Source organism: Erpetoichthys calabaricus, chromosome 5 (assembly GCF_900747795.2).
Source record: "Erpetoichthys calabaricus chromosome 5, fErpCal1.3, whole genome shotgun sequence".
NCBI lineage: Eukaryota > Metazoa > Chordata > Cladistia > Polypteriformes > Polypteridae > Erpetoichthys > Erpetoichthys calabaricus.
The window spans coordinates 4,095,199-4,115,623 of NC_041398.2; the positions used below are offsets into that span (position 1 = coordinate 4,095,199).

The 20,425-nt window shown below is 41.8% G+C and overlaps 3 protein-coding genes across 3 annotated transcripts in view; 2 read left to right on the plus strand and 1 right to left on the minus strand.

Moving 5' to 3' along the window:
* LOC114652426 (E3 ubiquitin-protein ligase TRIM16-like) overlaps nucleotides 1–20,425 on the plus strand; it is a 1,019,527-nt gene that overhangs the window by 976,220 nt on the left and 22,882 nt on the right. The gene's annotated exons all lie outside the window — the stretch shown is intronic.
* LOC114652497 (tripartite motif-containing protein 16-like) overlaps nucleotides 1–20,425 on the minus strand; it is a 642,127-nt gene that overhangs the window by 334,796 nt on the left and 286,906 nt on the right. The window lies entirely within an intron of this gene.
* The window catches only part of LOC114642076 (tripartite motif-containing protein 16-like), a 920,397-nt gene that overhangs the window by 248,041 nt on the left and 651,931 nt on the right, over nucleotides 1–20,425 (plus strand). The window lies entirely within an intron of this gene.

A 20,425-nucleotide genomic window follows, 5' to 3' on the forward strand; every position in this document is an offset into this window, starting at 1 on the left:
GACATAAATGCCATGTTGTGTATCATGCGCACTTTAAAGAGCGCCGTTTAGTGGTTTCGATTTTTAACACCGTTAATGCAGCATTTCAAAAGATACCCTGAACATTTTAAAATCTTATCCAAAATATGTATAATATACTTTGAACATTTAAATATCTATTTAGTAACAATATTCACTTTAGGCCTACCTGTATAAAACGTCAGTAAAGGAAACTCAATCTCACGTCTGTCCTACTGAAGATTTTGACCAGGAATGACTCACCGTCTTGAAAAATAAACTCGATGTGACTTGAACAAAAAAAAAAAAGGGTTACCGACGTGCCGAAGATCAACATCAAAATAAAAGTTACCCTAAGGGTTACTCAAAGCAATTCTTTAACAGTCTCACTTTTTCAATACGTTTAACCTTCATATAGCAGTTTTGGCACCATGTTTCCAACCGAAAGTTAAACAGAAAATATCCTCAGTATGGTTACCTTTATTAACAATAATTCTTTGCATTTATATAGCGCTTTTCTCACTACTCAAAGCGCTCAGCAATTGCAGGTTAAGGACCTTGCTGAAGGGCCCAACAGAGCAGAGTCCCAATTGGCATTTATGGGATTCGAACCGGCAACCTTCCGATTGCCAGTGCAGATCCCTAGCCTCAGAGCCACCACTCCGCCAATAATCCAACAATCCAATCCAACAATAATCTTGTTCAAATCAAAATATACAAAAATAAAATGTCATTTACTTGTAAAAGTGTCATCCTTCTCTTTTTTGAATTGCACATTTCAACAGAATATTTGTCACAACAAAAGTACACTCTTCCCTTGTTTACTGTTGTAGTTATAGATTTTTCCGTTGTTCTGAACAAACTGAATTCAGTATTAGCTGAAGGAACAAAAGATGAGCCAGTATGAGAGGGTTTAAAAACACCAGTGTGATGCTGTTGGAAATGGTGATTTGTACAGTAGGCTAAACACGACTGGTCATTTGAATCGGTGTTAAATTGGGGGCCCCTTTTATTCTAGAATTAGAAAGGGACTCTTAATTTGTGGGCTCACAGCCCAGGTTCGTAACTGAAAGGTCATGGGAGGGACAAATGAAGTCAGTAGCTCATTAACATTCATGACGTCGTTTTACTCCGGTCCGCAGCAATATCTGCTCGAGTCGGCCGGCTGCACCTGACACCCCTCGAGCGGCTCTCTTGTATCCGCCTCTTCTTCGTTTACACGGTGGAGGTGCGCTGCTGCCATCTCGTGGCATGGCCGAGTACTGCAAGAGCAGTTAATTAAACGGGAAAAGTAGGAAAAGCCGCACGTCATCTCGAGTAGTTCGACATCATGAGTGTCATTTATAAAATTAATAAAAGAAAGATTCTACATACAATAAGGATTGAGTGGTAAACATGGAAACAGTCAAGACAGGGACAGAACAATAAATAAGCATGAGACTAATGCAATAATGACAGCATGAGAAAAAGAAAGAAAGAAAAAGAATTTTGAGTTTTAAAATATACCTTTTATTAATAATTAAAAATCAATACAAAAAGAATCAAAGCATAAAAAAGACAACATCTTATGTAACCTCTGACTGTGTACTCTGCAATAGTTTCATAATAATTGCATTTACAAAAGAAAATAACAATCCTCATTATCAATTTTAAAATTTGCATTCATTACACACCACTGTTCAATAAAAGTTTATAAATTGTGGCTCATCTTGTAAAACTCATAATCTCCCAGAATTCTGTGTTTTAATTGTGCCCTACAAGTCAGACGCTCTGTCTCTCTTCATCCTCACCTTCCTAGTCACATAAATGGCCACCTTCTCCTGACCCAATAACACTTTTGCTAACCTCCTATATTCTTTTTTGCAGCACCACAGACCCAAATCTCATCATTAAAACAGACCCTCAAACTATCACAGACCCCACCAAGTTCAGCTCAAAGAGGTTGACTCCTCACCAATCCAATAAACAGTGAAGCTCAGTCTCTCTCTGATGTCACAAAGGACTCGTCTCTGAGACGTCGGGTTAATTAAAGAAAACACAGAATGAGCCCCACAATGCCGTGTCCAGTTTTCCATTGCAGATGGCCAGTTCTCTCCTTCAATGGTGGTCTGTACAGACTGTCCCAAGTGGGCCGGCCCCCCAGTGTATCCCTCAGGGGTATCTTCATATTTCAGACTGATATTGGACTTGGACTCACACTTTTTCTACTGGAGCTCCTTCCCTTCTGCAGACTCAGATGGCAGATGTTTAGTCTCTCGGTGTCCTGTAGTTTTCCTCCATCATTTTCTCTCTGGCATTGAGTAACAAATTTTGAACAGCAGACCAGGACTCTGATAATCCACAGCTTTGACGTCGTCTTGCCAGAAACCCTCAGCTGCTGAAGGCCCATTCAATCAAATCAGTCGTCCAAACCTCTCTGCTGTGCACAAAGAGCTCAGCCCTAGAGCTGCAGACATCTTCTGTGCGCTCAGCCAACTGAGGAGCTGCGGTTGAATCAGATGTTTGATTTGTAAAATGCCAGCACTGATCAGGCATCGTCTCAGAGATGTTGGCTCTGCTGCCATGTTAGAGATGACTGGCATTTCTAAAGTACAATAGCAAATCAGAGAACTTTCCTCAATATGACTGCCCAGCTGTTGTCAGATTCTCAGCACACTTCAGTGAAAGTCTGAAACATTTCTAATGATGGAGTCACCGTCCATTAAGAAAAGGTTAGAATCAAACTCAACAGCAAATGTCCTGATGAGAGAAGAGCTTCTCAATTCATTTCCAGAGAGATCACACACACAATGGATCAGCCTGCTGTGGCCCCGTTTTCTTTCCAGCCTGTTAAAGTCATTGGCCAGAGCACCACACTCAGTCTGTGTTTGACATCGAGCTCTGAGCGGAGCACCTTGGACAGATTCTCTGACACTTTCGCTCTCTCTATCTTTCCTTCCTACGACACAAAGTGGATGTTGAAGCAGACAATGGCTGACGTTGAGATTCAGCGCGTTGTTGAAGAACTCTGGGTCCTTGAGAATCAGATTAGCAACTCCTGAGCAGATGGAGGCACCTGAGGGAACTGAAGGCTCACCTGCTGAAAGAGTCCTCCCTGGCAAATGAAATTGTTGCAGCTCATCGTGATCCACTTTCAGGGCCAAGTGAGTTTTACCCCTGCGCCCCTTCAGAGCGACGACAATGAGGGAATTGGCCTGTTTCTGCTATTCAGGTGGGGGTTTAAGGCTAAATCACCACCTCCATCGGCCTAGGCGGGTATCTCCATCCAGAACTGTTTCGACCCTCTCAGCTCCTCCACCGTGCCTGCAGCCCCGGGTGATGTATTTGTTATTGGAGATTCTGTAGTACAAAACCTCATATTTTTTGCCCTAAACAGAAATCTTGTTTCTTGTTTTCCCGGTGCTTGTGTACAAGATATTACGAGAAGAGCGCCGACAGTCTTCATGAGGCACAAGAACATGGCAGTGGAGACCATCGTTATACATGATGGCGTAAACGACATGTGATACCAACAGTTGGAGGTTCTTAACGCAGATTTCACAGCACTTATTTAAGGCCACGAAGGAGAAGACCCTCACTGTGAGAATCTTCATTTCGGGTCTCTTTATTCTGGCTAGAAGATCGGATGAATCCTAAAGTCTTCTACCTCTGAGTCTAATGTTCTGTTTTCATCTTTCTGGTCTCATCTCTCCAGTTACTTCCCCATCTCCTTCAGTTGGATCTGGAGAGATCCTTTCCTGGTGAGTTCAGTTCCTAACCACCCATCATCCAATTGTACCCCCACTCCGGCTCCCTATCACCCCACTTCTTTCTTTGTTTCTTATGGGTTAGTAAATTCCATTCCATTCAGTTTTCCACCTGCTCCTTGTCCTTCACAATTCTATAACAGGTTAAAATTCAAATTAAGGTTTTGTGCTCATACTTTCTCCTTTGATATATTTGTTTCTATATTATTAGGATTAGGGATTTGTAATCAGTCTTTCTCTGTAGGTTTCTGGGATGTGTTTTTAAGATTAGGGTCTCTTAATACATTTTTAAGATTGAGGTCCAAGGCAGGCCTTGTGCAGGGATGAGGGATGATGTTTGGCCTCGCTGAACAAAATGGCGTTGTAGAGCTGAAAAGGAAAGCATGGAGTTTTAATACATAAAGTTGAGCTCATTTCAGAACACAGAACACCCCTGTGGCCATCCTGGACAAAGCTGAGTGACATTTTCTAGCTCTGTTGTTTTACATTAGGTGGCCATTAAAGACACTGACATAAAAAGAGAACCCAAACTGCAGAAGTGTGTTTGAAAATAGATTGATTTGACTACTTGGCCTACATGGCCTGCACTACCATATAATATGTCAGTTCATAAGTCCAGTCAATTCCAAGCATTCCCCTGAAGTCCCTGTCACTGTTTATTAACAATAAAAACTGCCACTCAGATGATGGATTTTACCAGGTCTAGATTATCCATCCATTATCCAACAGGCTATATCCTAACTACAGGGTCACGGGGGTCTGCTGGAGCCAATCCCAGCCAACACAGGGCGCAAGGCAAGAAACAAACCCTGGGCATGGCGCCATCCAACTGCAGGGCACGCACACACCCACACACACCAAGCACACACTAGGAACAATTTAGAATCGCCAATGAACCTAACCTGCATGTCTTTGGACTGTGGGAGGAAACCGGAATACCCGGAGGAAACCCATGCAGACACGGGGAGAACATGCAAACTCCACACAGGAAGGACCCGGGTCTCCTAACTGCGAGGCAGCAGCACTACCCACTGCACCACCGTGCCACCCGGACTCAATAAACACTGCACTGAAAATAAATGACCACAAATAAGAAGACAGATCTTTACCTGCCTCTGTAGGACGACTAGAAAGTAGCAGGCAGCATCTCACCAAAGTCCACACACCGGGACACAACTCTGCTGTACTCCTTGTGCAAACTGGAAAGTCAGACATTTAATGAACTGCAGAATTATGCAAATACAAGGATTGAAAAGATGCATTTTAACCTCCCAAGTGCTTTGTGTGTCCTTTAGTGTTAACCTGGTGGTCCAAAGCAACTCATACACAAATACTGACACTTTTATGTTTGCATTTGTAACAAAACAAATCAATTTCAGAGACTCCTAAGTAACAGCACAGCTTGCAGAGGTCAATTTGTACTTCTTTTGTCATTAAATACAGAAGCATTAACATTCTCAAATGCACTTACTTCATTTCAGGATTTTAGGGAGCAACAACACATCTTGATGGACCTTAATGTGGTGTCAGCTCATCATCAGGCAAACACCATCACCTCACGTATGCCAGCAATCAAAGTGACCAGAACTGAAGAGCCAGTTAGCATAAAATGAATCTCTTAGATGGAAGAGAAGGAAACGAGTCCTCAGATGGTCACCACAGGCTCAGGGAGAACATAAAAACTCCACATGAACAACAATGGGACATGGGATTTGAACTCACGTGACTGAATCTGAGGCAGAAGGTGTGGTGACCACTGCAGCACAATGCTGACCTAATAAATTGATGTAGAATTTAATTTTAATGTTATTTAGTCATCAACTATATTTATGTTTTGATTAGTTTTAAGTCCTTATATGAAGGTAGCCATTCATAAGGGCTTCTTCATCACATCGACTACATGATGTAAATGTACAGGCACAGTAGAAATGGGTTATATGTGCTCAACTTCTAAAGTGACCAACAGGGCACCTCACCAAAGAGCTGATGTCTTCTTTTAAGTCATCCCCTGTGAAAAGACCCCCAATGTCGACCACTGTGACCCTGCAGCTCTTCTCTTCATGTAGGACTGAAGCCTCTGGAGAGTCAGACTCTGTGAAAGGTTGTGCTTGGACACAAAGTCACAGAGAGATAGAAATATGAAGACCCCTCAGGCACAGGATAACTAAAGCCTTTAAAGACACTCAGCACATTGTGTTCTGCTCATTCTTGGTGGGCTCTGCAGCTGAACTCTTCATAGCCGACTTCTCTGTCTGAGAGGACCTGAAGACTGTCTGTGGTGAAGAAGAACAGCCGAGACATAAAGTGAGAGCTGGTGAGTCTACCAAAAGTCTTTAAACACCAGTAAGCCCAGTGTGCTGACAAGATGTGCCAGTGGGTATGGTGGGCACTGAGTGGTGCTTTAGTGGGCTTCAGCAGGTCACTGCTCGTCAGTTTGTGTCACATTTGAACCGTTCTGTTCTAGTAATTACTGCCCAGTGAATGGATTGATGTCACCAAACGCTCTTTTCATGTGCAGGTCCTGAAGCTCCAAATGTCCTCCTCCAGTCGTTTGAACCTCTGAGTTTTTACAGGTGAGTTTGTGTTCTTATTGATTTGGTGGTCCTGATAAGTATCTGTGACACTTCATGTCCTCTCCTGCTGCGACTGTGTGTGTGTCACAGTGTCACACAAGTGCTGGCCCACTTTCATTCATCTCACTTGATGTTACTTTCTCCTTTCTCTGTCCTCTTGTCTTTTCCACTCCTTTTTCCCTCTATTTCTATTTCTCTCTTATCTCTCGCTGTTTCTAATTCACGTTCCTCTGTTCCTAAAGCACCACAATTTGAGAATGAAAGACAAGAATTCTGACTTGAAGTCTGTTACAGTGACGGGCTGATTCTGGTGTGGCGATGGCCGCTCTGAGTCATTGGCTGCTGCCTCTCACCTGATTGAGCTGTGTAGTCTTTACAAACAGATTTGGGCTGAGGCCTCCAGTCACATTTGGAAGAATGAATTAGCATGAGGCGTGGAGATATCTGCCCTGATGTGGCCCGAGTGGATTTGACTGTCAGGGTAGCATTTTAACATGGCAGCAGACAAAGATTCAGCTCCCTCTATTCCTATGTGAGAAAAGCGCTATATAAATGCAAAGAATTATTATTATTATTATGTGATTAAAGACCTCATCACTTATCATGACATTACAACGTAACGGGCTAAGGACCCTGCCTGGCCGAGGTCCATTTTATACCTCATTCCTTTGTCAATAAATCAACCCCACTCTGAATAGCGTAGACCCCCTGCAGGTGAGAGGCTCAGAATGAAATGATCCAATGTTCTGTAACCTGAATGATTGAAGTCCTTCCTTTCACAACCCATCATCGGCTTTTCAATATCAAACAACACAGCACTTAAGAAGTTCTTTATTCCCCTAGGCTCTCATAATGTCCTGTTAGTACATTGTCTCTAGTCCTCCTTCCTCTCCAAACTACTTTGATAATCAGATCCATCACTCGTCTTCTTCTTCTCCTCCTCAAGTAACTGTACACTCCATTATTTTACACATATGTGATGTTATTGTTGGTGGTCTATAGCTTCAATTCATGAACCTCCTGCACTCCTTTGATCTGAGCCAGCATGATAGCCAGCTAACACACAAAAGGGGGGCACACATTGGATTTAGAGATTACTAAAGGGTTAAACGTTGATGTGAGGCAGATTGTGGTTATTGGTTTATCAGACCATTTTCTGTAATTGTTTAATATACAAATACTGATAGATAAAATTAATGAGAAGCATGTTGTTAAAAAAGGCTTCTTTTATTCATCTGCAGCTTCAAAGTTTACTAACATTTTAACCAACCAGTCTGTTTGTAGTGCTTACTACAGTAGTGATAATAATGTAAATAGTAAGGTGGGACATTTTAAAGTTAAAGTGAGAGCTGCTGCTGACATCGTCGCTCCTGAAAAGACAGTTAAGAAATCCTCCAGCACTCTTACACCATGGAAGACCCAAAGAGTATCTGAATTAAAGAAAACATGGTGGAGATCTGAGTGTAAATGGAGAAAAACTAAATTGATTGTCCAATATGAAATATTGGAGGCTAAAATAACAGAATACAACAACATAGTCCGTCTGGAGAGGTGGTGCTACTCCTCTAAAATTATAAATAATAATGCTGGTAATCCAAGAGTTTTATTCTCTACTGTTGATCGTTTGCTAAACCCACTCAATGGAATGTCTCCAACAAACTACAAAGGAAACTTGTGAGAATTTTGCTATATTTTTTAAACACAAAATTAATGATAGAAATAATATAGTACATCCCCCCAAAACCGATCCTATTAAATCTCAGTATTCCATTTTAAGCAAATTAAATAATTTCACCAGGATAGACTTACTGATCTATGTAGAAGAATCTCCCAACTGAGGCCCTCCTCTTGTCTCCTTAACTCAACACCAACAAGCTTTTTCAAAGAAGGATCTGACGTGCTAATTGATGGTGTGCTTGACATAGTGAACTCATCATTAGATATGGGGGTCTTCCCAGACTGTCTTAAGACTGCTGTTGTTAAACCCCTGATCACGATAAATAATCTCGACTCTTCTGTTTTTGACAATTTTAGACCCATTTCTAACCTGCATTTCTTAAGTAAAATCCTAGAGAAGTCCGTCATTACGCAGCTCAATGATCGCCTGAATAAACCTGCTGTTCTTAACAAGATTCAGTCGAGTTTTAGAACAAATCACTGTACAGAAACTGCACTTGTCAAACTAGTAAATGACTTGTGGGTTAAAGTGGACAGAGGCCGTTTATATGTTCTCATCCTCTGAGATCTGACTGCTGCATTTGATACCATTGTTCACAATATTATTAGAAATCACCTTAGTCAGTGGGTGGGCTTCTCTGGCAGGGTCTAAAATTAATATGAGTCTTGCTTGACAAGTAGAAAATTCTTTGTTAATTGTGGTAATTATACTTCAGAGACCCCTGATATTATATATTGTGATCCAGAATGATCTCTCCTGGTCCACTGCTCTTTTTGATCTCCAGGCTTCCATGAGGTCAGATTATCTGAAGGCATAACGTGAGCTACCACAGCTATGCTGACGACACACAACTGTATTTATCAATAGCACCTGAGGACCTCAACTCTCTTGATTCACTGACCCCAATGTCCTATTTGTGTTTCTGAGTGGATGAGTAGGAATTTACTCAAATCTAAATATGGAGAAAATAGAAATCTTATTGATTGGCAAAAATGGAAATAATGAGGGTATTAGAAATAAACTTGATCCATTAGGCTTACAAGTCAAGACAGAGATAAACAATTTAGGGGTAATTATTGACTCTGACCTAAATTTTAAATCACATCTTAATCAGATCAATAGGACAGCATTTTTCCCCTTAAGGAATATAGTAAAAGTTAGACCCCCCATATAATTTTCAAAGATGCTGAAAAATGAATTCATGCTTTTGTTTTCAGTCGACTAGATTACTGTAATGCTCCTGTCAGGACCACCCAAGAAACAACAACAACAACATTTATTTATATAGCACATTTTCATACAAATAATGTAGCTCAAAGTGCTTTACATGATGAAGAAAAGAGAAAAAGGGACAAAGTAAGAATTAAAATAAGACAACACTAATTAACATAAAATAAGAGTAAGGTCTGATGGCCAGGGAGGACAGAAAAAACAAAAATACTTCAGACGGCTGGAGAAAAAAAATAAAATCTGCAGGGGTTCCAGACCATGAGACCACCTGACCAGCCTCTTCTGGGCATTCTACCTAACATAAATGAACAGTCCTCTTTGTATTTTATTGTTCTCATGGAAGGACTTGATGATGATGTTCATGTAGACTTCTGGCCTTTAATCCATCAATGTAGGGACATCACGGTGCTTTAATTAGGTGGTGATGGCGCAGGTCGCCACCACAGAAAGCCGGAAAAAAAACAGAATAGAGAGTAGGGGTTAGTACGGATTTTGAAGCCACCATGAATAGTTATGATAATTAATTGAATCTACAGAGCATCAGGATTAAACTAAAATGAAGTTATGAGAAGGCCATGTTAAGGTAATGTGTTTTCAGTAGTTTTTTAAAGTGCTCCACGGTATTAGCCTGACAAATTCCTATTGGCAGGCTATTCCAGATTTTAGGTCCATAACAGCAGAAGACCACCTCACCACCTCTTTTAAGTTTAGCTCTTGGAATTCTAAGCAGACACTCATTTGAGGATCTAATGTTACGATTTGTAGTGTAATTTGAGAGGCATTCTGAAATATAAGATGGAGCAGATTATTTAAGGCTTTGTAAACCATTACCAGTATTTTAAAGTCAATTCTGAATGACACAAGTAACCAGTGTATTGACATGCTCGGATTTTCTTTTCCTGGTTAAGATTATGGCAGCTCCATTCTGCTCTCGGTGTAATCGATTTATGTCTTTTTTGGGTAGTCCTGAGAGGGGTGCGTTACGAGTGCATAATGGAGCTGCCATAATCTTAACTAGTGAAAGAAAATTCAAGCACGTCACTACACTGGTTAGCTGTGTCATTTAGAATTGACTTTAAAATTCTGGTAATGTGAATTTCCCCTTGGGATTAATAAAGTATCTATCTATCTATCTATCTATCTATCTATCTATCTATCTATCTATCTATCTATCTATCTATCTATCTATCTATCTATCTATCTATCTATCTATCTATCTATCTATCTATCTATCTATCTATCTAATGGTTTACAAAGCTTTAAATCATCTCACCCCATTCTATATTTCAGAATGGCTTTCATCTTGCACTCCAAATCGTAACCTTAGATCTTCAAATGAGTGTCTGCTTACAATTCCAAGAGCTAAACTTTAAAGAAGTGCTGAGGTGGCCTTCTGCTGTTATGAACCTAAAATCTGGAATAGCCTGCCAATAGGAATTCGGCAGGCTAATACAGCGGAGCACTTCAAAAAACTGCTAAAAACCCACCATCCTTGTTTGTATCACTGATTCTCTCTGCCTGCCTCTCCTCAGACTGACGATGGCTGAAGCCCTCCTGTTTGTATCACAGGATGAGTTCACCTGCTCGGTGTGTCTGGACACCCTGACTGACCCTGTGTCACTGCATTGTGGTCACAGTTTCTTTCTGAAGTGCCTCACGGACTGCTGGGATCAGAGCCAAGTGTGCAGCTGTCCTCAGTGCAGACACACCTTCACCACAAGGCCTGAGCTGAACAGAAACATTCTGCTGAATGAAGTCATCAAGAAATTAAAGAAGACAACACTCAGTCCTCCATCTCAGAATTATGCTGGCCCTGGAGATGTGAAGTGTGAAGCCTGTACTGGGAAGAAGTTGAGAGCAATGAAGTCGTGTCTGACCTGCCCGGCCTCCTACTGTCAGACTCATCTGCAGCCTCACTTTGAAATAGCAGCCTGGAAGGACCACAAGCTGGTTGATCCTGATGGAAATCTAAAGGAGAAACTCTGTATGAAACATCAGAAAAGTCTGGAAATATTTTGTAAAACTGATGACACATGTATCTGCACAATGTGTGGAGTGACTGAACATAACGGTCATAAAATGGTCAAGCTGGAGACTGAAAAAGAAGAAAAAGAGGTGAGTGGAGTTTAGTTTTCATTAGATATAAACTAAATAACAGGAGTTAAGGGTTTTGTAAATGCAGTGTGGCAGAAGAATCTACTCAGCCATCTTATAAACCTGATTTTCCAAGGCCAGTACTGAGCAGGAGCCTCTTCTGTTTATCTACGGACAACTGAGTGAGCCAAGTGAGCTCCTCACACTGAGCTGAGCTTCTTTGCACTCTAATCAGTTTTTCTTTTGAGTATCTGAGGCGCTGGTGGGCAAACTACAGCCTACAGACCAGAACAGCCCCTGGCAGATTGGCTAAGCCAGGTCTCAGTAAGTAGATATGAAGGTAACTGTGTCCTCAGTAGAATGTGGAAAATGAAAACAACTTTACTTAAAGGTGAGCAAACGTTTAGAAAATAACACCTTAAACATCATTGAAAGTGTATGGACTGCTCTTATATTTTTCAGTTTTATACGAATCAGTTTACTTAAACAGGGTCACCGATGGAGAGTCCAGCTGAAATTCTTGGTTTATTTATGTTGTCTATTTTTTGGCTATCACTTGATTTGGATTTTGTTACATAAATCAATTTCTGAGATGTCCTGATGGGAGACTTGTAGTACAGACTGACATTTCTTGGTCATTTGTTTAAGCTGCTGATGCCAGGCCTTCTTTGACTGGCTCTTAACTTCAGCTCAGTGTCAGCTCTCTTCACTGGGACTCTCCTTGACGTGTGTACTTTTTGGTCTCATCTGATCAGGCTGGTTAATCACACAAATGACACCCAGAGATGTCTCAGTATGACACTCTTCTGTTACTTGCTGACTGAACAAAGAACCAAAGCTCTCCCCCAGCGACCAAAACTTTGCACCAGCTAGCAGGAAAAAGGTTGGACTTGTGTGCACCCAAGAAACCTACAGGGTCAAGATATCCACTCCTTCCTATAATTAGTTTTTGGAAGTCAGAGACCTGTCTTCTCTCTGTCTAAATTAACTTCTGGACCATTACAGGACGCTTATTTCCTCTGGTGTGGCCGTAACAGAAGCTGCAGTGAACCCTCCAAAGGGTGATGTAGGGCCAGACTGTAATAGCTGAAGACCACCTATAATGGAGTTAGATCTGAGTGCAACGTTCAGTCCAGCCTTGCTGAAGGAGAACAAGGTGCACAAGTAAGATAGGCCATATGTAGAGCATGTGTGTAGTCTTGATGAAGAAGGGCATGAAATAATCAAAGACTACCTAGCAGTCATAATTATTATGGTAACCCATGAGGGCCAGTGTGTGTGAAATCTTAACTCTTTTAGGGCTAATTTTTTTTTTTGTTTCTTTTCTCCCAGGGCTAAATATTTTTCCAAAAACTAACTTTTTTTAAAAAAAGAACACAAAATAATTGAAATCAACAAAAAATATTTACTTTTGACAAATGTTACTGTCTTGCATGTTGTATGAGCCTGCATACAGTACTCTCTGATTTCACATACATATCACATACATGTTACACAGCAAAGTCCTGCAAAGTCTGATCTCGCTCAAAGCAGCCAATTTCAGTCATTGCCACATCGCACTGCTTACAATACGTGTTGCTTTGGTGCCTACGTTTTAATTGTCTGTTGCTGCACTTTCTCACATATATTGTTAGTGTGTACTGTAGAGAGACAAGTCACCCGTTTGCCATCGTGCCATGCCACTGCCACCAAGGTTTCTGAATAAAACTTTGCAGCATCACGTACCTATCATCACGCTGCATAACCTGTCCAAAGCCACCAGGGGACAAAGCACGTTTGGACCAATGCTCTCTGAAGTTATATCACCAGTTCTGTCCCATGTCTATTTGTAATGCCACAGCGCGCTTCATCTCATCTTTTGTTGTGGGTTTCCACTTTGAAAAACGAGAATGCGATGCAAGCGCAGCCCGCGATTCTAAAAATTTCTCTGCCTACCTGTTTGTCTCCTCTGACAGTAGCTGAAAAGCAGCATCAGGAGAGAGCAGCCTGAAGTAGTTCAGCAGCTGGTGATCTGTCGTGTACAACAGCAAGCCGTGCCGTCTTGTGAAGTCTGGTAGCCCACGGATCAATGTCTGTGTATTCCTCCCATGCAAACCTTGCCGTAGATGCATCGGCTGCGCGAATGCGTTCAGCTGGCAGCAGATCAGCTGGCGCGGCATCGGCTGGTGTCCGATCAGCTGATGCCTGCTTCTCACTCTCTTGTTCGATCTCCTGATCACTGTCAATAAAATACGATTCTGAAAAATCAAGAGTCCGACTCGGAGATAATGCGCAAAACATTGTCTGCCGAGTGTTTTCTTTTCTGCACTCGCTTCGCTCCCTTGTGACATGTCGATGCCATCTTGCCATTGTTTACATTTCGCAACTCACGCACACGCAAGGATTAGTTGCCGAGTCAAAGAGTCTAGCATTCCTCCAAGCACAGAGGGAATGCCTGCGATGTGACAGTGAGTTTTGTTGCCATTAACAGCTGATTGTCGCCCTCTGTCCCTGGATGTCGACTTTTGTCGACATTCACCCTCAACCCCTCCTGTCGACAAAAGTCGACATCCGCCCTAAAAGAGTTAAAGACTGTAAGTTGCAGTATTGCCCCAGGGTGGCCCACTGCTACAAGAGTCAAGAAGTCAAGAGAAAGTGAAAAGGATCAGGACAAAGAAACATAAAGAGCACTGAATGTCATTCCATGTGTGCCAGAGAAACTCTCCATGAGCCCTGCAACAATCAGGACAAGCCATCACTTCCACGTGGAGTCAACAGGAACCAAACCATAAATACACGACTTTAATTCTGAGGACTACAGACTGTAACTTTGTACTCAGAATAATGTCAGCCAATGAATTCTGGGTAATGGCTTTACCATAAATTAAAGTAATAACCTGAGTGAAAGAGAAGACTTTAGCTGTTGTAAGGGTCTCTTTATAAATTAGTAGTAAGAAAACTAAAGTGGACTTGTATCAGTTTAGAGCAGTGACTCACACACACACACACACACACACATGCAGAAGGCCTATAAAAAAAATGAAACAATCTGAACAAATCCACACCGCCATGACAGGGCTCTGAAAACTTAATAAGTAGCTAAGAACTGATCATCTAACGTTCTGAAAATCCGGAAGTTTGACGAGAACATTTAAAAGTCCGTCCTGAATGAATGAGGTTTCTTTGGAAATTCCTTAGATGAAAATCAGAGAACTAGAAGTCACAAGTTATGTGATAGAAAAAGAATAAAAATACATCTTTTGTTATCCTTTTGTATGAACATATTATACTTTTTGACAGGGCATTGTTACCCAGGTGGCCCCTGAAGGAATTTTGCATGTTCTTCTCGTGTTTGTGGTATAGCGGGTCCACGGCTTCCGAAAAAAAAAGTCTGTTTTTAAATCAGTACAGCCGTGCCGTTCTCCATGGGCGTGATTGCATGACCGCGGGGAGTTAATGAGGTGATCGGAGCAAATCGCACCTGCACGTGTGGATGCGGTCTTTCTTGTTTGCCTCATTGGCTTCCTGCGGTGTGGAATTAAGGCGCTGCTTCCACGGAGGCACCCGTGGGTTTGTATATATGTATATATATATATATATATACGGATGTACACCAGGGAGGGAGATAAATCTGAGAGAGAAATCGTGGAGGAGGAAAAAAAGGAAGGAGAAAGGTTGATGGAGAGAGAAAAGCAGATGCGGTAAAAGGTCGGAAAACAGCAGTCGGGTGGTGACGATCCGGACACCTGGAAGGTGGAGACGCCATGAGCTGGGGCCCCGCGAAGGAGCGTTATGCTGATGCACTCTGGGGGCTGGTTCGCCCCACTGAATGTATGAGTGAGTGGGGTGAGCAGGAGAGGTGCCTTCCAGAAAGATCTGAGGAGCGACTCCGAGTGCATTAAGGATCGAGGGAGGAGAGTTGACCTTGGCGGTCTGTCAGTGACATCCTAATCAGGGACCAAGACGAAGGTTAACTGAAGGAGCTCGTGGTTGTTGGTTCTCCGTGGAACAGAAGGTGCAATGGCAGGAGGGCTGGAGAGTAAGGAGAGACTGCGTTTTAACTAACGCATATATTAACCTTGTTTTATGGATTGATTTATTGTTGGTTTTTATCCTCACTGGACCTTTTATTTTATGAATTTATTTATGGAACTTTGGACACTGCACTTTTGCACTTTTTGATTGTTTTAATAAAAGCATGTTTTTACTTTTGAATATATCCCCTGGCTTCATGTGAGATTTGTCAGCTCAACTCGGTGACATTACTGACGGTGTTGGGTTCAGGGCTCCCATAAGGACGTTGGGAGCCTGAAGAGCACACGCATCGTCACAGTGTTCACTTGGGTTTTATTTCGATGTTCCCGTTTTCTTTCATAAACCAGAGACATGCAGAGCAGATGGGGTGGCGATGCTAAATTAGTCTTTGTGTGTGTGTGTGTGTGTGTGTGTGTCTGTGTGTATTCACATTGTGATGGACTGGCGCTTTTTCCAGGTGTTTTCCAGTGTTTACTGGTTTAGGTCCCGACTGCCCTGTGACTTTACTCCTGATTAAAGGGTTAACAAAATGGACAGATGGATTGATGTTTGGATGAATTGATGGATTCTTTATTGCAGCAGGTGTGTGTGGATGAGATGTTGATTAATAATTCATCACCATGTCAGGACCTCAGACAGAGAAAGTGAAAGCTGATTTGTGTTGACTTTTGACAATTTATGAACTTCAGCCATAAACTGAGCAGAATTCTTAACAGTTCTGAAATTCCAGCGTTAATGTGAAACAGAGACCCCCACACTGGATTTACTGTTTGGTAGTTTTGTAATATAATTTTTCCCTCTGCAGTATGAGTCTCCAGACATTTTGATATTTTTGGATGCTCAATAAGCTCTTGACAGAGTTGAGTGAGGACATCTGTGCACTTTGTGTGTAAATCTGAGTTTGGTCTCAATGTGTTTCCATGGATTATGCTATTTACTGTAGTCGAGATGTCTTAGTTTGTATTAATAACATTCATTGGAGTATTTCAGTTTTCAATATTTCCTTTATCAGCAATGTTCTTAGGAGTTATTAAAGATGTGAAGGCTGTCGCTACCCACATTGAGGGATCACAGCCACCTGAGAACAAAGGGCAGAGCAGATGCTTTTTCCTCAAGTTCCTTTGTGTTCTGAGTCCAGTCCATTATGTCATTGATGTGGACCCCCAAGTAAGTGTAGGAGTGGACCACCTCTTCATCCACTCCCTGAATAGTGACCGGACATAGAGGCTCTTTGGTGTGTGAAAGTCATTGAGCAGTTTGTTGGTTTTGCTGATGTTAAATTTGAGACAATTCCTAAAGTACTCCCCTGACTCCTCTCCCCTGTCTCATCCACCTTATCAACACACCCCATAAGTGCAGAATCATCTGCAAATGTCTACAAGTGACCTGACCTGCTGTTATACAGTGACCTCCATAATGTTTAACACAAGGACACATTTCTCCTCGATTCACCCCTCTGCTCCACAGTTTCAGATTACAAATCCAACAATTCAGACATCGTGACTAAAGTGCACACGGCAGACTTTCATTTAAGTTTATTTACAGACATTTCACTCACACAGCACTTTTTCTACACAGTCCCCCCATTTCAGGAAATCCTAATGTTGGGGACACTTGGTGTCACAGGTGTTTGTGATTCCTCAGGTGGGCTTCATGGCTTCATAAGACCCCTCGGCTTTCTTCTGCCCTTTGGAGTCTGTAGCTGCCTTTGTTCAACACGATGACAAGAGCTGTGACAGTGACAGTCACAGAAGCCATTATGAGGCTGGCTTGTCTGACTCCTGTTCTACAATCTGGCTGTGGTCCTACAATGAGCTGATGGTCAGATGTTGTTATTTCTCATTTTTGTTCTTTAGTTTCTATTTTATTTTGATGAATTTACACAAATCTGTGTCCTCATCTGTGGTACTTCTGTATTTACTGAGTGGTCTCATCTATTCTTGCATTTTGCCTTGTAGTTTGTACTGTTGTGTTGTGTTTCTGAGGAGGCCATGATGGATTGGCCATCTAGCTCTGTGATGTCACTGCACACCCCACCTACGTACAGGGGGCTCTTTCTCTGAATTGCCCTCATAAGATTTCTTCCATTTTATTTCCCTACAAGATTTATTTGGGAGTTTTTTCTTGTCTTTTTAGGGAATCTGGAGTAGGGGGCTCTCAAAAAACAGGGCCTGTTAAAGCCCATTGAGACTCTCCTTGGGGGATTTTTAGATATGCCAGAAAAGAAATTTTGTTCTTTCTACAGTGAGTTGCGCAGAGTGAAGAGTAAAGCAGACAGGACTGTTCCTTGTGCTGCTCCAGTGTTGCTCACACAGTCCTTGAGTCTCCCACACTGCACTCTGCCTGACAGATAGTCCATCATCAGGACACCACAGGCTCACCCACCTGCAGAGTTTTAGATTTCCTTTAAGTTGCCTTCTTCCTGAATTCAACAGAATCGTTTGTATATTTCGTGTATCTTACTTGACTCCAGAAAATGACAATGGCAGACAACGTCCTCACATGTCTGACTCAGGATATCAAATGTCCTTGTAGATCCCATAATTACTGACGTGACGTGTTTAAGTCCTCCTGGCCTTTCACCAGTTTATTTATTTACACACTCCAGTTTGTTTTTATTATTTTTGGTGTTGTGAGAACTTCACATTTCCCAGTTTGTCGATGTGATGTCTTAAGTTTAACTTCTTAACTTTAAGAACTAACTCACACACCAGTATGCCTTCAAACTGTGTTCTGGATTTGACGTACTCTTCAAGGCCATACTCAATCTTGTGTCAATTAAATTAAACCTTTCTTTTCATCTTTTATTGTCCTTCCTGTTTGTTAAATCAAATCTAAGTTGTGTCATGAAATGTCAAACAAATGTGTTGTGAAAATATCAGGAGTCAGAAAGAGAAGAAGAAATCACAACGTGAACGTGAATTCTCATCTGACCACACGTGTCCTCTTGTGTGTCCAAACAGAAACAGCTGGGGGCGACACTGAGTGACATCAAGAGGAGACTTGAGGAGAGAGAGAAGACACTGAAGGAGACGAGGAGGGCGATGGAGGAGATGAAGGTGAGTGGAATAGGAAGACAACACTTTATATCAAAGAGGGGAGAAATAAATGAGAACTTGAAGAGCAGCAGTGCTTCACTGGTGATGATGTGTAGGGCCACGAGAAGGGAGATTTAGAGAAGACGTTGTGTGGTGTCCTTCATGGCCTTTCACTGTTGACAGAATCCCAGGTGTTATTCAGTGGAGATTCAGACAGCATCACCATAAAGTCCTCTGATATTCCATCTGCTGCTTAAAGGAGACTTAACTCTACTAACAGAACTCACACTGAAGGTTGACGCTGATGTTCTGAATTAAATAAGTCGGCACAACATTCCTTATTTTTATTTTTAAGTTTGTTGCAATAAAATGACATTGAATACGATCAATTTGACCTTATACAACAAATGACTTTCAAAGTCAAATTAGAAAATAAAATTTAAAAATAAATCAGAAAGTTAAAACAGAAAGCAGGAAAAAAAAGATAAAAACTGCAAAACAGAATTCAACCAGCAGCCAAGAGAAATAGAGGAGAGTAGAGAGCAGAAAATAATGTAGGAAACGTACATAATAAATAAATAAAGTAATAAGGGAGAATATCCTTTTCCCCTCATACAAAGGCTTATTTTAAAGTTTTATTAATTAGATCTTGCCGTATTTTAAAAAAGTGAGAATTTTATTTTGTCTAATTTCAAATAGTAAAGAACATCAGTGACCCAGTGACTTATTACAGGTGGGCTGGGGGTCTTCAGGTTAAGCAGGACAAGTCTACGATCTCACAATGTGGTAAAGGCAGTTACAGTTAATGTGTCCTCCTCCACTTTAAGCCCCTCTGGTAGCCCACCAAACGCAATTGTTAATGAGTTAGGAGTGATTGTGACCCCAATTGGAGGGAGTTGACAAAAATTGGTGAGATTTGTTTTAAAAAAAAATTCTCTAATTTGAAACTGGAGAAATTCTGCTGCTGGGAATTTGGATCTTTTCAACAATATCTACTTATATACTAAATGCAGCTGGTCAAGACCACTCGGGTGTATGTTAAGTTCAAAGAAAGTAGGCGGGGACAATGTGTCACTCAACACTGTGTAGTCCAATCCAGACTCAGAGGTGACAGTTGACCTCACAGACCAATCTCCTTATTGGTTTATGGTTCTATGCTCATCTGCCTTTGTTGTTTCTTCCTAGAATTCCTGCTTATTAGTGATGCATGAAATCCCCTGTCTACACCCATGCTGACCATGATATTTTTCAGCCATCGTTCCTTCCTCTGGATGTTGTTCAAAGTTTTGTTTCATGTTGTTTTTTGTTTATTTATTTACAGTATGTTAATGTAGATTTTGTTGAGTAAGCACATTATTCTTTGTATGTGATCCTGTCTATAAGCTGCCTGTGTCTTATGTTCTATTTGGCTTCTGTGTGGCTCACCAAGAGGCAGGGCCACCTGCCAATCACTGGCAGGAACTGCCCATCCACCCTATAATCCGGAGGGTCTCCCACAGTTCCTGGCACTTCATAATCTTTACGCTCTGTGAGTTTGGTGAGTTCTTGTGTTCTTTTGGCTGTGCCTTAAGTTTTTGTGATTTTTCTCTTTAATCAATTTAGTCTCCTCAGTTTTATCAGGACTGGTGTGTGGCTTAGGTAGACTTTCTGACCACTATGTCACTACTGCTCCATTACATTCTGCTGGATGGAGTCCACGTTAAAAGTTCACGTTCATCCATTTTCAGCTGTGCTCTCCCTGGGCTCTCGTGTTTTATATGCCTGCTGTTGTTTGTTCAGAAGTCATGAGTAGTATAAGCCATGGTGTTTCTGGCAAAAATGATTCATGACCTTTAAGCCCCGCCCCTTTGGCTGTCATTAAGCCCGCCCCTTTTTATGGATGTGTGACCCTTCCTTGAACCCTCCCCCAGGACCTGTCAAGGGGGATTTTGATGGATGTGTGACCCTTCCTTCAACCCGCCCCCCCCCCCTGTTTGCCCAGGGACCTGTCAAGGAGGGTTTTGATGGATGTGTGCCCCTTCCTTGAACCCACCCCACCCCTGTTTGCCCCCCAGG